Genomic DNA, 16298 nt, shown 5'->3' with positions numbered 1-16298 from the left:
CCAAATATAAGCTAACTTTCTTCTCTCTCCCTTAGTGGATGGCTGTATTCATAGAGCAGCTGGCCCTTGTTTGCTAGCTGAATGCCGTAACCTGAATGGCTGTGATACTGGACATGCAAAAATCACGTGTGGCTACGACCTGCCTGCAAAATGTGAGTAGAACTTTTTTGAATACTGTTTCAAAATCAGATGAGACGTCTTAACTTGTTTTACTCCAGTGTATAACTGGAAAAGGAAATGGCAGTGGTGGTATTTAATTAAATGTGCTTCAGTTCAGATTTTGTACATGGTAATAAAAAGTACTGTCTAAATCGTTCTCCAAATATATATGTGTGTGTGTGTATGTGTGTGTGGGTGCGTATGCACATATATCATACACACACATATATACATATATACGTGTATCTATATGTATACTCACACACACATATATACACATATGATGTTTAACCATTTGACAGAGTGTCTCTGAAACAGGGAAATAAAAATATGAGCAAAATATGCCTTATAGCATTTAAGTGCCACAGAGTGACAGCTCCTGGAAATGAGGACAATTTCTTATTTCTTGTTCAGGTTTCTTGTTTGTGGCTGTGTTTAGAGCAAAGGAGATCAAAGTGATGTATTGTGTTTTCAGCTGCCATGTAAAGGCTGATTGGCAATTACAGCCAAGGCATCTGTCACATTTTGCTTTCAGGAAAAGCCAATGGAATCTGGTTGTCAGTGTGAGAATGTATTTGCTCTTTGAATGTGGAATGGTCAAAATTCCCATTATATTTTAATAGAGAGAAGTATTGCATTTGATTGACCTTGTTGCTTAATCATTCAGCCAACTGGGTGAGATCATAAGGAATAAAATATTTAAAGAGAAGCTGGTTAAAGGCATAGCCTTTTTTTTTTTTTCCCTTGAGACAGTCTTACTCTGTTGCCCAGGCTGAAGTGCAGTGGTGCAATCTCAGCTCACTGCAACCTTTGCCTCCTGGGTTCAAGAGATTCTCCTGCCTCACCCTCCCAAGTAGCTGGTACTACAGGCACGTGCCACCACACCCAGCTAATTTTTTATTTTTAGTAGGGATGGGGTTTCACCATATTGGCCAGGCTGGTCCAAACTCCTTACCTCAGGTGATCTGCCCCCATCAGCCTCCCAAAGTGCTGGGATTACAGGCATGAGCCACTGTGCTTGGCCTAAAGGAATAGCTTTTTTATCCTCTAATCTTCAGGGCCTGAGGAAGGAGGTGGAGAGTTTCATTGCAACATTAAGGTGTGCATTGTCCTGGAAATTGATACACCAATTTGTTGATTATCCCATTCTCCTACTTCTTATGATACCGCTGATGCATTTTATGTAGAAGTGAAGCTGGTTTTGGATTTTGTTTTAGCAGTGGAAAAAACATGAATGAAAATTTATAATACAATCTATAGGATACTATGGGTTTTATATATATACAGGTTGTCTAACAATGGATTTCCTGTGGATATGTGTGAAGGAAGACTAGTGCGTTATATTTTAAAGATAGCTGTGAAAGTATGTTTAAATTTGAGGATTTGTAGTAAATAGTAATATATTAAAACAGTTTTTTAAATCAATTGAATATTGCATCCTATATTGCTTATGATGGTTTTCCAGTGAAAGTACTTTGATGTGCTGCATAAAGATGTTTTGGTCACTGATGGAACGCCTATGTGACGGTGGTCCTGTAAGATTATAATACAGATTGAATATCCCTTATCCAAAATGCTTGAGACCAGATATGATCTGGATTTCAGATCTTTTCTTCAGACTTTGAACTGTTTGCATATATAAAAAGAGATAACTTGGAGATGGGACCCAAGACTAAGCACACAATTCATTTATGTTTTATATACACCTTACACACATAGCATAAGAGTAATATTATGCAATATTTTAAATAATTTTGTGCATGGAACAGTTTTGATTGTGTTTTGACTGGGCCTGTCACATGAGATAATGTGTGGAATTTTCCACTTGTGGCATCACATTGGCAGTCAAAGTTTTAGATTTTGGAGCATTTTGAGTTTCAAATTTTTGGATTAGGGATTCAACCTGTACTATATTTTCACTGTATCTTTTCTACGTTTAGATATGTTTAGATATACAAATACTTACCATTGTGTTACAGTAGTTTGCAGTATTCAGCACAGTGACATGCTGTACAGGTTTGTAGCCTGGGAACAACAGGCTATATCATATAGTCTGGGTGTGTAGTAAGCTATACCATCTAGGTTTGTGTAAGTGCACCTTATGATCACACAACAGTGAAATCACCTAAGGAGTCATTTTTCACGTTCCCATTGGTAAGTGATGCATGATTGTGTATCAACTATATACCGTTTAATTTTTCCTTTAATGACTTTTCATTTCCTTTTCTTTGCTAAGTTCTTTACCTAGTGTGAAAGAGTCAAATCATGTACCAAATGGCTCTTCACTACTCCTTGGAATATATATTTGTGTCAAACAAACCCTTTTTCTACAATAGTGCTTAGAAGAGTTCTCTTTCTAACTCAGAGATCATGATCTGGGTATTAACAGTGATTTCCTTCTGCAGAATTATATAGCACTATGTTTACAAGTGTTGGTTCTTTTCCTTTCAAATACCATGCTACCGTCATGATTTACCTAACTTACACCACCCTGAGAGCAAGCAAGATTGCTGACTGGTACAATAATAGCAAGATTATTGACTGTTTTCAGACTTGCAACTGACCTTAAGTCAAGTAATAGTCCCGGTCTGTTTTCTTTCTTATGTATTAAAACACAAATCAAATTTCTCCTAATCCGAACTTTCTAAAGAACAGTATACTCAGAGTCGTTAAATGTCCCAAAATAAAATGGTGGCTCTATCTAGTGTATGGGTTCACACTATCACACATGTGACAATTTTTAAAATATGCTTGTATCTGTTTGACATCCATCTGAATAAATTATTCAATTTCCTTTGAATGCCATTCATCTTATTTTAGGATTATTGAAGACTTGCACAATACCAGACACTGAAGGACAAAGATCAATAAGTCAAAAGAATTCCAATGCTTGAGTTATAACTTTGAACTGAAGTGTGGCTTTCATGGGCATCCTGGGGCAAGTGGATCTTTAGGGTCAATGATGTTAGAAGTGGCATGTCAGTCCACAGGACTAGCTACAGAATCCATGAGAGCTGAGATCCTGAGAGCCAACACATACTCAAGTCGCTGCATGCAGCCCACAGGGCGTGTTTAGTAAAAACTCATCCAATAGAATAGAAATTACCAGACAGGCCTTGCAGTGCCACCTCATAAAAGTCATAAACATGGAATATTTGTGGCGAGGTCTTGTTTCTTTTTGTATATTTAAAATGTTAATGATTTATATTAAAAGCATAAAGGAAAGCAAGGAAAGCAACATGAAAATGAGTAATAATAGCTTACATTTTTATGCCACTTTACAGTATTTCACAGTACTTTCACAAGCCCTTGTATTTTAAATTGGGTTTTATAAACATTGTGTGTGTTCATTTTCCCTTTCCCTATCCCTGAGAGATGTTTTTCTTTCTCATCAATTTGGTTCATCCATTTCAGAGTCATTAACAATCCACAGATGTGCTTTTGTAGTGAGAATGAAAAGGGAGCTCATTACTTACTGTTTGGGTCATTTTTCCCCTCCATATTTAATAATTCCATGACAGTTTGACAGCAGAGACTAGTTCCTATCTGTCCTCTGAGACAGCTGGTTTATCATTATAGGGGTACTAAAGCCAGTCATCCAGCCACAAGTGATAATATCTTTATGCATCAGCAATTTGTTTGGAAAATCCTATTGCCGAGTTACAGGCAAACTTGATAATTTTGAGCTGGTTTTTGCCTCTTTTATGCTTGCTAAATTAATCTATTCATAAATGCTTGTATTTGAATTAATTATGCTTCTATTCTGCGTTCTGTGACTCATCATGAATGGTAGAATGATAAGCCCCAGATATTTAGTTTACTCTTCACTGCTTGGATGTTTTGAATGATTTCTTTTTGACGTTAAGGATATCCAATCATTCTTTTTAAAAGAAATCTAAGCGTAGAAAGAATATTGGTCAATATTTAATTGAAGGCTATTGCTAAGGAAATGACTTAGAATGTAGATGGAGGATTGTTTACGTAATTGGATCTTTCGGGAATTTTCTCTACCATGTTAGATATTTTTTGAATTTATAATACAATTTAAATATTTATAGATTTTTAGAAGCTTGTTGACATATGAGACATTTCTATTCATGCTGTCGTCATTCCACCAGGCAGTCAGCTTCACATGGGCAAGATTTGTCTGTCTCAGTCACAGTTCCAATGTCAATATCTATCATAGTGTCTCCTAAATATGTGCAGAATTAATGTGAATAAATGAAGGATAAAATGAGTGAATTATTTCAGGACTTTTTCACCTGAAAAATATAAAAAAAAAAAAACAAAAAACTGTCGCCTCTACTTGTAATACTTTTCTGCCTGCAATTATTCTACACAGTTCTAGTAAATTTACATACTTAGATCCAGAGTCCCTATAATTGTCTACAGGGCTGTACATGATGTGACCTTTACTTCTCGACATCATCTCCTTCTGTGCTTCCCCTACTCACACGGGCTGCTTTGTGTGAACCTGGTCCTCAAAGCCTTTGCGCTGGCATTCCCTCTGCTGGAGTTCCATTCCTCTACAGACCTACATGGCTTGTTCCTTACCTACTTCAGCTCTTGTTCAAATGTAACCTCAGGTGTCACCCTAACCAACCTATTTATGATTTCTTCACTTTTAAAATTTATAATCGCATATCTATAAATTTAATCTTCAAATATGTCGTTTACTTATTTATTTTGTTTCTTATCTGTTTACGAGAGTAAGGACAGAGACTCTTTTTTTTGTATTCTTTTAATGTATTGCTCTATTCATATAGCTTAAAAAATGTCTGATATGTAATAGGGGCTCAAAAGATACTTGTGGAATGAATGAATAAAATGTAACTCTAATCCTCTCAAAATCTGCTAGTGGACTTTTCCTTAAATACAGACACATTGGCCTGATTACCTTTGGCCTTCCACTGAACTACTTACAACCTTTTGTATGATATGAATTGCTCACAATGGTATGTCTATGCATGGGGTCTGTATCTGGGTTATCTAGAAAGTTCTTTCTTTGCTCCTTTCACTTGTCTTCCCGACTCAGTTCAAATATCATTTCTACCATGAAACAAGTCTTCTCTTGTCACCTGAGCTAAAAATGCCTTCTTTTTACTTCACACTCCAGAATACTGCATGTTAACATACTGATGGCACTTGTCACATGCTACCTTTTATTGTTGGATATGCAAACTTTCCACCTTTATAACAGAGTACCTTGTATATCACAAGTACTAGAGAAATATCTAACAAATGAATTCGTTATTGTAAGTGTCAAACCTGGTTGATAATTGGTAGTAGTTGGAATATAAAGGAAAAATTATGCTAATATTTCTAAGAAATTATGAGTTTAGTGTCAGTTATCCATTGTGTTTTTAAAAACATATTTTAACTTATATGCAGTCCAAAATCTCCTGTCTTCAAAATGTACTCTTAATGGAGTTTCTCCCAAGGAGGAAAAAATAAATAAAAATAAAGAAACCACACCACCTGTGTTTGATGGTTTTCAGCATCGCTCACACATCTATGTTATTTCTTTAGAATGCTTCACTCTTGGCAGGGCTGAATAGTCATCAAAGATAAATGGAAAAATACTAAACTTGTGTAAATGAAATGGTGGAATCTGTTTCTTTTATTCATTTTATTTAATCCTTGGAAGGCATCAAGGGGGAATATTGTCTAACTCAAGGTTTTCATTAATCATTTGAAGGGAAACTCTAAGGTGAGAGGCCATAGCATAATATGTTTGAATGAGTGGTGTGAATCCAAGTTCACATTCTATTCCCAGGTGCAATAATAATCAGATGATAGTACCGTAAAATGTACTGTTGATAATAATTAGTACTTCTCTTGTGCCCTTTATCAAGAAATCTTAGTACTTCGAAACACTAGCTCATCAGTCCTTTTGAAATTTCTGTGAGGAAATGACATGTCAAGTAATACTTTCTTCCAATACAAATAGAAATGCAGGTCCAGGGAAAATAAATCTGTTGCTCCCATTGACAAAATAAACCCATATTAGAGGCATGGTGGTGGCCAAGGACCCCTGAGCTAGGAAAGGAGTCTCTGTTAGGTGTTAGCCAGGCCTGCTGCCTGTTTTTATAAATAAAGCTTTATTAGAACACAGTTGTGGCCATTTGTTTACATATTGTCTATGGCTGCTTTCATGTGGCAGAGTTGAGTTGTTGCTATAGGGATTTTATGGCCACAGAACCTGAAATATTTACTACCTGGCCTCTGCAGAAAAAGTTTGACAGCCCTTAGTCTGTGGCAATCTTCACTTTTTTTTTTTCTTTCTGAGACAGATTCCCACTCTGTCACCCAGACTGGAGTGCAATGGCACAATCTTAGCTTACTTCAACCTCCGCCTTTGGGTTCAGGCAATTCTCCTGCCTCAGCCTCCTGAGTAGCTGGGATTACAGGCATGTGCCACAACACCCAGCTAATTTTTGTATTTTTAGTAGAGACAGGGTTTCACCATGTTGGCCAAGTTGGTCTCAAACTCCTGACCTCAGGTGATCCACCTGCCTCAGCCTCCCAAAGTGCTGGGATTACAGGCGTGAGCCACTGTGCCTGGCCAATCTTCACTTTTTATAAAGCATGAAAGGTGAAATTCAGAGAGATTAAATGTTGAATTTTATTAAATGTGATATTACTTATTCAGATCAAAATTGATAAAGGTGAGACTAAAATACCTACCATCTGTTCCGTGGGACATCCTTGCTTCTGTTGCCTCAAGAGAACATTACCTTGGGAGGATAATCTGAAACCTTTCAAATCTTTCCAATAATAAGGCCACCTTGAAAAGAATCCCTAGAAAAATAGGATGATTTTTCCCAATAGGGCCAGATCTGGGAAGTGAATAAGTCAAGTCTCTGACAGGAGAGTCAGTTTAAACCATCAGAGTATTAGGAAGCAAATCTCTATTCCTGGCTTCCCCCAGTGGTGTTAGCTAATGTGCTGAAAGGGCGCCTTTGTCCACAGGAAATGCAGTTTCTAGAGCAGGTAATTCATAAGATGGTTCTGAGTTAGTCCTTTGCAAAGGGTGACCTGATTTCAGCCATCATGGGCTCTCCCAGCAGGTGCCTGATTGTGAACACTGTGGAGTGGGCATGATGCTAGGAGGATGACTCTGCCAGCCTTTGATGAAGACCTGAGGGCCCTCATGAGCTCCTTCCATAATTAAATGACTTATATTACACAGAGAGAAAAGCTGCTTTTGAAGATCATAAAATCATCTTCCCTTCTGAAGAGGAAGATGGGATTTTTCCTCCTAAAATCAACTCTGATTGGCTCATTTTCCTTAAGTGCTTAAGGAATTCAGGTTTTATTTGAATCTATTTCCCTGTAATTGCCACCTTTTTCATTTATATTAAGCAGTTTCATACATTTAATCTCCTTAGTGATCCTCATGATGAATGTGGAAATAAGAAGGACAGAAATATTCCAAAACCCAGAGCAGTGTTTCTCAAAACGCGGTTCCTGGAGCAGCAGCATCACCTGGGAATTTGTTGGATGCAAACTCTCATGCCCTACCCCACACCTACTGATTTAGAAACCCTGTGGTTTAGCAAGTTCTCCCGAGTAACTCTGTTGTGTGCTCAGGTGTGAGGGCGATTGCACTAGAGAGTGGTAGAATCGTGGAATCCAGGAGCACCCTGGCCTTGAGATTCCTTTTGCCTATATGACACAGGCATGCATTTGGGTCACAGATGAGGGCATTTTTTGAGAACTCTGACATGTTCTTCTTTTCCTTTGTAGCACTCTCCACTAGTGGTGACATCTGTATTTATTTGTTTATTGTCTTCTTAGACAAAATAACATTTTAAGAAGGGAAGGCATCCAGTGGGTCTCATTGACCCCTGATATCCTTAGCATCTGACATAGTATCCAGAACAGAATTGGCTCTTGATATATATTTACTGGAGGACTTAATGAAAGCATCGTTTTTGTCTCATCTTTTGTCATAATCATAGCTGCCACTGCAGGAAACCGATCAAGAAGACACTCGAGAGAAAGACATGATTCCAGGAATCTGCAGAGCTAGTACTCTTGCTGCTTTTAGTACCTCTAGTATCCCAGCACCAAACATGCTCCCTGCTCAAAGGCTAGCAGTATAAGAAAGCACAGGGGCCACACTTTGCTTAATGTGCCCACGTGCCATCTACCTGTCCTGTGCTTAGCATCTTTCATTTTCTCTTATTTTGACCCATTGTGATAATAGAGTCCACCCCAAATGGCTTTGTGATGAAATAACTAAATGATTCTAATGTTAATGGTGTCTTTAAAAAAAAAGTCCACCTTTTGGAAGCAACTGGTGTTTACACTCTTGTACTACTGGCTGAGCGTAGAATTAAACGTCTGTGTTTTCCGTTATTTGCCATCATAGCTAGCCTTTAGAGGACACCGTCTATACCTCCTATTTCCTATGTGATCAATAGGAAATAACAGTGTAAATCAATTCTGGGTAATAATGTAAATGGGCTCTTGAAGGCAATTCCCACTGTGAAATAAGTAGTTAGCAGTGACACTAGCATTAACCACAGTGGGGGTAATCAGCCTTTGGATGTGTTTAATCAGGGTTATCAGCTAAGATTAAAAAGAGAGCCACTGTTGTGCAGGGATAATCATTTTCAGGATTTAAAAGATGAATATTTGAAGGTGTTCTCATAAATTAAAGCCATCAGAGTGGCTTTGAGTAATTTAGGATGCTCTGAGGTTAGGCACAAGCAAACAGGAAAGGTTAATCTCAGAGCCATGGTAATTAATGTGCTGAGATGGCAGAATGCATTTATTTGAAGTAAGTAGCAAATGCTGAGTAAAAATGTAGATATTTTTCTCCCTGTGTTACGATGTTCCTTGAGCTATTACATATATGATTTGATTAAAAGTAGTTCACAGTGAACACCTTGTAAATGCGTTAACTTTCCTTGTAGTTAATCACTAATCCCAAAGATTAAATATCAGGCCATGTTATGACTTGATTAGAGGTGTTTCCACTTGAAAATATTGATGGAACCAAGCTCTGTATTATAGAATATAAGATTGATTCTATGTCAAGAGCACTAAATGTTTTGGTAGGAGATCTGAGATGCCATTAATGCAGAGTGCTGTAATTGGTCATGCCCTTAACTTCTGAGCCTGAGGTTCCTCATATGTGATTCTCTGGGGGTAAGATCTACTTCCGGACAGTCTGTTAATCCGTATACGCAGAACCGCTTCTTAATACTGTCAGATAAGAGAGATATGTGGCTCTATTATTACTTGTAAAATATCTGCACACTTCATTTGCTTGTTCAGCCCATGTTTTATTGAGTACTTCCTCGCAGCTAGAGTGCTCTTCTAGAGCGTAGATGACTATCGTGAAGAAGACAGCAAGCTCCTTGTCCACTCAGAGCTTAGGTCCTGCAGAGAGAGGACACTCATGAACAAGTCACATAAAAGCAGAGAACCTCAGATAATGGTAAGGGCTATGAGGAAAAAAAATCCCCTTACCAGATGTATACAGTAAGGATAGTTCATATAGTTTTCAATTGTTCTCCCTTGCTACACATATTCTGTTTCACTTCTGATGTATTTGTAATTTTAGTCTAATTTTTGGAGATAACAAAGGAAATGTTGCTTCTGATAGAGCTGACAGGAAATTTAATTATTATCTATTTAATCTCAGAATTTTACAGATAAAATAACTCAGGCCCAGGGAAACCACTTTATTTTTCCCAGGATCATGTGGTAAGGGACAGTGCTAAGACTAGAGCCTGGCTGTTAGTATAGTGATCTTTCTGCTGAATGCACTGCCTCTTTTAGCCTCTTTGATCATGCCAATGCTCCTACAGAAGCATTGTGAGAATTTAATAACTGTTAAGTGAGATGCTGAATGTATTTTTAAAATATTAATTCCTGATTTCATATGGTGTCTTAATATTAGTAGTAATTTTAGATGAGTTACATATAAATTAATTATGGTTTCATGAGCTTGGCCAATAAAGTTTATGTCAATAATCAATCAGAATATGTGCAACAGTGACTGGTGTTTGAGAAAATATGGAAGTCCCAGATAGGAATTAATAAATATTCGATACTAGCCTAAAGACAGACATTTCCTCCTGTCTCTTTCCAGTATCTTGACCTCAGAGAAAAGGGATACTTAAAAGTTACTTTGAGAAACTTCAGATGGCAGTTTTATTGGTTTTAAAGTTACGTTCACAGATTCTTTGATATTTCTTTTCTGGGGAGGTATAGAACTTAATTCCCCTCTACTTAAATATGACCTGGACCTAATGACTCCCTTATAACAAACAGAGTATGTTAGAATAATGGGAACATCTGAAATTAGTTTAAAGAAAAGACTGTGGTTCCCCACCCCCAACTCTTTCCTTCTCTCTTTCACTTCACTTTGTATAAGCTTCCTAGGGCTGCTGTTACAAATTACCATAGCTTGATGGCCTAAAATAGCAGAAATTTATTCTTTCTCAGTTCTGGAGGCCAGAGGGCCAAAATCAAGATGTCAGCAGGACCATGCCCCTTTAGGAGAAGATCCGTCTTTGCCTCTTCCAGCCTCCATCGGCCTCAGGTGTTTCTCGGCTTGTGGCAACATAACTGCAATCTCTGCTTCTGTTTATACATGACATCTTCCCTGTGTCTCTCTGTGTCTTTACCCCTTCTCTTATAAGGACATTTGTCACTGGATTTAGTACTCACTGGAATCTGGGATCATCTCAAGGTCTCAAGATCCTTAACTTAATTACATCTACATAGATCCTTTTCCAAATAAGTTCAGATTCATAGATTCCAGGTTTCAGGACATGGGCACATCTTTGGAGTTGCCATTTAATTCACTACATAGTCTCTCTGAGCATAGCCAGTTTCTATGTCATGAAGCAGTCTTGAGGAGGGGAAAACCAGCTACCATATTGTGAGGGAACTCAGACACCTTCTGGAGAGGCTTGTATGCTGAGGAACTAAGGCCTGCCTGCAGCAGTGTGAGTACACTTGCAAGCAGGTCTTCTGAAGTCAGCCACAGCCACATCAGTGAGCTTGGGAGTATATTCCCCTGCCCAGTCAAGCCTTCCGGTGTCTGCAGCCCTGGCTGACAGCTTGACTGCAACATCATGAAAGACCCTGAGCCAGAGGCATCCAGCCAAGCCACTCTAAAATTCCTGGCCTGCAGAAACTGTGAGATAATAAATATTTGTTATTTTAGATGTGGGGTAATTTGTTATGTAGCAATAGGTAGCTAATACAGCAACTATGACCATGAAGTTTATAAAGCAGAGGAAGGAGCTCACTATCAGATTGGGTGATATCGATTACATTTTCTCAGTGCAGAACCTGCCTTGTCAGGGACAGGCCTAAAATGGGAAATGAAAGCCAAATCGCATGGAGATATTGTTACATTGTGCAACCAAATCCCTTTGCCATACCTCTGTCATAGGCAGCATATTAGGTTGGAAAAACTATTATGAATGGAAACTTCTCAGATGGATAGATAGATAGATAGTCAAAGAGAAACCACAGTTCAGCTTAGTAAAGAAGCACCGAAAGAAAACAAACCAAAACATACAACTGGATATTATTTACCTGCTACTCCTTGACTGTGTTCTATCTACCTTTGCCACTCATGTGCTTTTTTTTTTTTAACTGATAAGAATTACTGTTTCTTTTTTTTTTTTTTCTTTTTTTTTGAGAAGGAGTTACTGTTTCTATTTTGGGGGACAAAATTAATTCAGTTTCTATTCTCTGTTAATGTTACAAGCTAAGTGAAGCAGACATAACTTCCCATCCACATTTGTTGTGATGCCCTTCTAAATGTGTTTGCTGTATTAGCTGGTATGTTTCCCATTAGCTGTTTTATTTCTCAGAACTACCGAGAGTTTGCCTCATTTGTAATCACATGCTATTTGTGAAATCCCTGTAATTTCCTAAGGCCTTCTGGAGCTTGCCTCTTCCTACCTGTGACATTTCGAGGAAAGATTTATTCTTTTTCTGTGTTTATTCTGCTTAGTGAAGATTATGAGACACAGCCTTAACTGGAGTTTTGCAAGTTCTTTTTAAAATTGTGTCTGTATTGTATTTGGAGTCTAGTTACCCATTTGGAGGTCTGTGGAGGACAAAGGGCTCTCTTGGGAATCCCTTTCTTTTACAGATGCTCAGTGTCTGCTTTCTGATATCGTGGCGTGTGATGCCAAACTATCGTCCTTCCTTACTGGGCTGGCTGAGTTTGTTTCTGCTTTCATGTTACTCCTATACTTGGTACAGTATGTTAAAGATATATACATGTCATCTCTCATGACCTTCATTCTCACGTAGAATACATATTTCCTTCTCAGTTATAATATGTTTTGTGAATATGGAATTCAGGAATTGTGTTCAGTTTTTGGAGTTGTTTGGAAAAGCAGTCTGAGAGAGTCTGGGTTTGGGAGTGGCTTGATGGAACTGGGATGAAAGGCACTGGGGATCCCCCAGGAAATCTAATGGTAGGTATCCTGGAGTGGCTGGCAGAGGAGAGCTAACTGCTGTGCTGGCTGAGCTGATGAGACTGGGCTTTTCTCCTCCATTTGTCCAGGACATGTCCTACCTATTGTTTTAAAATCAACAAAAGTTATCTTGATTGATTATTTTCTCCTAGTAATATTTACTGCCTGAGAAGAGTGATGACAGATTGAGAAACCCCACATCAAAATGTATTCCGCAAGAATGGTCAGAGCTCTGTACATAGAATATTCCAGAGTTAGAATGATCCATGTAGCTATGTACAAAGGGGGAGGTAAAACAGGGAACTGCACATCAAAAGTTAATCCAGTATTTTGAGCCTTTCCTTAAATTCTCTGTTTTGTGCAATGCAGGATTTCTCCATATACTGAATTAACTGGTTGTCATGGGCACTAAATCTTTTACCTTAAACACATTAATATCAGACTACAAGTAAACATCTCATTGTTTATACCTACTTTGAGATTAATTATCATACAGTCTTCTTTCCTCTCTTATTCTCATCTTTTTTCTTATCACCCCATTCAGAAATATGGGATCAATATTTTAAAGCCTGAATGTGAGATGTTTCTATTTATTGTTCATCATGGTAATTAGCACCTTTTTAATTACCTTGTTCTTGAGGATATACATTTGGGGGCAATGGAGCTTTTGGTAGAGTCACAATGACAGCAGTTTAAAGCTGGAAAGAAATCTAGAAATTGCTTTTCTGGCAGCTGACACATTTCTAGACAGTGCCTAAGAACCAGGCAAGAATTTTTACCCTGTTGTTTAAGACTGTATACTTTGCATCTAACAGTGTAGCTGCTGCATAGTAGGCAAATGGTCCATTCATTCAACAATCACTGATTTGATCCCTAATATGGGCCAGGTGCTTTGATTAGTTTTTTGGAAAATAATACTGTACACAACAGACAGGGACCTCACCCTCATGAAATTGTGCTGTGCTGAGCTGAAGTGAATCAAGTGGCTGCCCAAGATCGCACAGATACTTAAGTGATGAAATGGGGATTGTACTTGGGGGCCCTTAGAATGAAAAGATCTGGTGCTATTGCCTTCCTGTCTGGGATGTTCTTCCTATTGATAGCGACACTGTCTAAATGGTTAATATCATGGACTTTGAAGCCAAACATTCTAGGCCCAAACTCAGGCCTTGGACTTGGGCAAGTTGTTTAACCTCTTTGTGCCTCAGTTTTGCCATCAGGAAATAGGTTATGACAATCACCCCACCCTCACAGGGGTACTGAGGCTCCCATGAGTTAATGTCTGTCTAGCACTCAGAGCACCCCTTAACTCCAAGTGAACACTGCACATGGTTAGCTATTTTTCAGTAAGATCACCCAACCATCTTATCTAAAATGTCACGTCATCACTATCTTCTTGCCCAGGTTTAGTTGACATCACAGCTCTTACAATCATCTGAGGTTATTTAATGTTTTTATTGGTTTTCTTGTTGAATGTTTTCCTCTTCCACTAGAGTGTAATCTTATGAAAGTGAGGACTATATTCACTGTCATATCTCCAAATTCTAGCAACATATTCACTACCTGTGAATGAACAAATGTGTGTACATAGGAAACTTTAATTATTTATTAATGTAATTAATCATTTTAATAAACTTGATATAATTTAATTATTAACAAAGTTATTGGAGGAACTAGCCTGAGAGTACTTTCAGCTTCATGCTCTGTTCATTTGATTCCTCTAGTAACTTGGCTTATAGATACAAATAAACCAGGAAAATAGCATCGACATATGGTAAAGTCAAGCCCATATTTCATATTTAATGTATCTGCTAAGCAAGATTTAGGTACGCTGCACATCTTTTTTATATTTTTCAAAAGTCTATAGTTTAAGTAGCAGTGTCAGGGTGAAATAAAGCAGGAAGGAAGAGGTTTAAAGAACTTCAGAGACCTGGAAGACATGTTCTGACCTGCCTAATGAAAAGCTCATGAATTGAGAGTGAGGTCCTTTCCCCCAATACAGAGTCGGTGTTCAAAGGCTATTTCCAAGCTCAATTTATTGTTAAACCTCATTAAAATAAAGTGATAATTTTATGGGTTTGAAATGTGTTATAACTGACTTTTCTGATTGAGACTGCTAGCTCAAGTGCTTACAACTTGTTTAAATGTTATAAATGTGTTAAAAGGGGGGATATTGATGTGTGTTCCCTCTATGTTCAAACTATTCAGATTTTATGGGAAATAATAAAGCTTTACAACTTGTTCTTCACAAATAGAATGCTAGAGACCTTGCAGCAACATGAGAAATCTGTTTATTATTTTGTGTCAGGCCAAGCTGGGCATCTTCCTCTTTGTAGACCGCCGGAGTTCATTGTTATTTGGGACAGAGAGGGAAATAGCGTGATAGTCAGGGAGATAATATTAATTTTACAGAAATAGAATCTTATTTTATTACAAGAAAGGCAGTCAGTTTCACAATTCAAACTCTATTTGTGCAGAAATATTCTTAAGCATATTCCAGTAATATGTAGTTTAATACCTGTGTGAAACTAATTTCTTTTCCTCAAGTATCAATTTTTATCATAGAACTTTAAATCTAGAAGTTGAGTTTAACTTCTCCTTATATTAAAGGAGCAGGATGAATAGTCTTTGAGATATGAACTTTAACCATATTGTGTGTGTGTGTCTGTGTATGTAATATATACCTATATACTGTATTTTGAGGAAAACACACTTTTCACTTCTATCATGTAAGATCTTAGATGCTATATTTTGCAAGGTACCATGTAGCATTTCATATCATGGTATTATAAGCTGAGTTTTATAGAACTGTTTCAAAAATTTAAATGATGGACCTTTTACATCATAGTTGAATAAGCATAAGGTAAAAAAAAAAGTTCCATTTATGAAGCTGAATATCAATCACTTAACTATTCAGTTATGCTTAGACATAGATGAGCAAGCTTGTTCTTTTACAGTTAAGACATATGGTGTTGGGTGTGTGTGTGTGTGTGTGTGTGTGTGTGTGTGTAATAGATATGCCAGAAAGCTAAAATCTTTGCTTAGTACTTTGGGGGAAAAAGTGATTCATGATGGGTGCATTTATTTTATTCCATTCTATCCACATTTTGTGTAAAATCCATTGAAACCGGGGAACTAAATTGCTTACAGTAGTAAAATGCATTTCCCTCTGTGAATGTTGGTGCCTTTTTGATGCATTCTGATTTGGACTCTGACACAGTCGTAATGTACATACCAAACATAGGCATTTTGCTTTCAAAACAGAAACCGGCACTGCTAGAGCTATAGGAGTGAGCTGGCTCATCAGAGTAATCTCTCCATCTTGAAGAGATTGGGCTTATTGTTGATAGCCTAAAGTCCACTGTCTTGGACCTCAGAGTGGCCTTTCCAATTCATAAAAATAGGCTCTGTAGCATGCCAAGACTTTGAGACCCCCAATTCATCTTTCTTATTTCCCTTCTATGAGGGAATGCTTGTGGTCATAGGCCTACAGCTTAATAGATGAGCAGAAAATGTGCTGAAACACTGATGCTTAAAAATATACAAAATGTAAGTGAGAATCAGTTTCCTTAGCTTTACCTTTGCAATGGGCAAAACAGGAATCACTCAAAAGCGATCTCTTAAGTCGTGGAGCGCTTGGGTTTTTCTTCTGCGTTTTGTATTTCCGTATGTCAC

At 37.7% G+C, this 16298-nt stretch overlaps 1 protein-coding gene across 1 annotated transcript in view; it reads left to right on the top strand.

Moving 5' to 3' along the window:
• MACROD2 (mono-ADP ribosylhydrolase 2) overlaps positions 1-16298 on the top strand; it is a 1539224-nt gene that overhangs the window by 202480 nt on the left and 1320446 nt on the right. Inside the window, exon 2 of the mRNA XM_017498618.2 lies at positions 36-152. The gene's annotated coding sequence lies outside the window, so the exon portion shown is untranslated. The remainder of the gene's footprint in view (positions 1-35; positions 153-16298) is intronic.

The sequence above is a fragment of the Cebus imitator genome, unplaced genomic scaffold (assembly GCF_001604975.1).
Source record: "Cebus imitator isolate Cc_AM_T3 unplaced genomic scaffold, Cebus_imitator-1.0 Scaffold246, whole genome shotgun sequence".
Classification (NCBI taxonomy): Eukaryota; Metazoa; Chordata; class Mammalia; order Primates; family Cebidae; genus Cebus; species Cebus imitator.
Note: the sequence above shows the minus strand (reverse complement) of the source record. Positions and strands in the feature narration are given on the sequence as shown.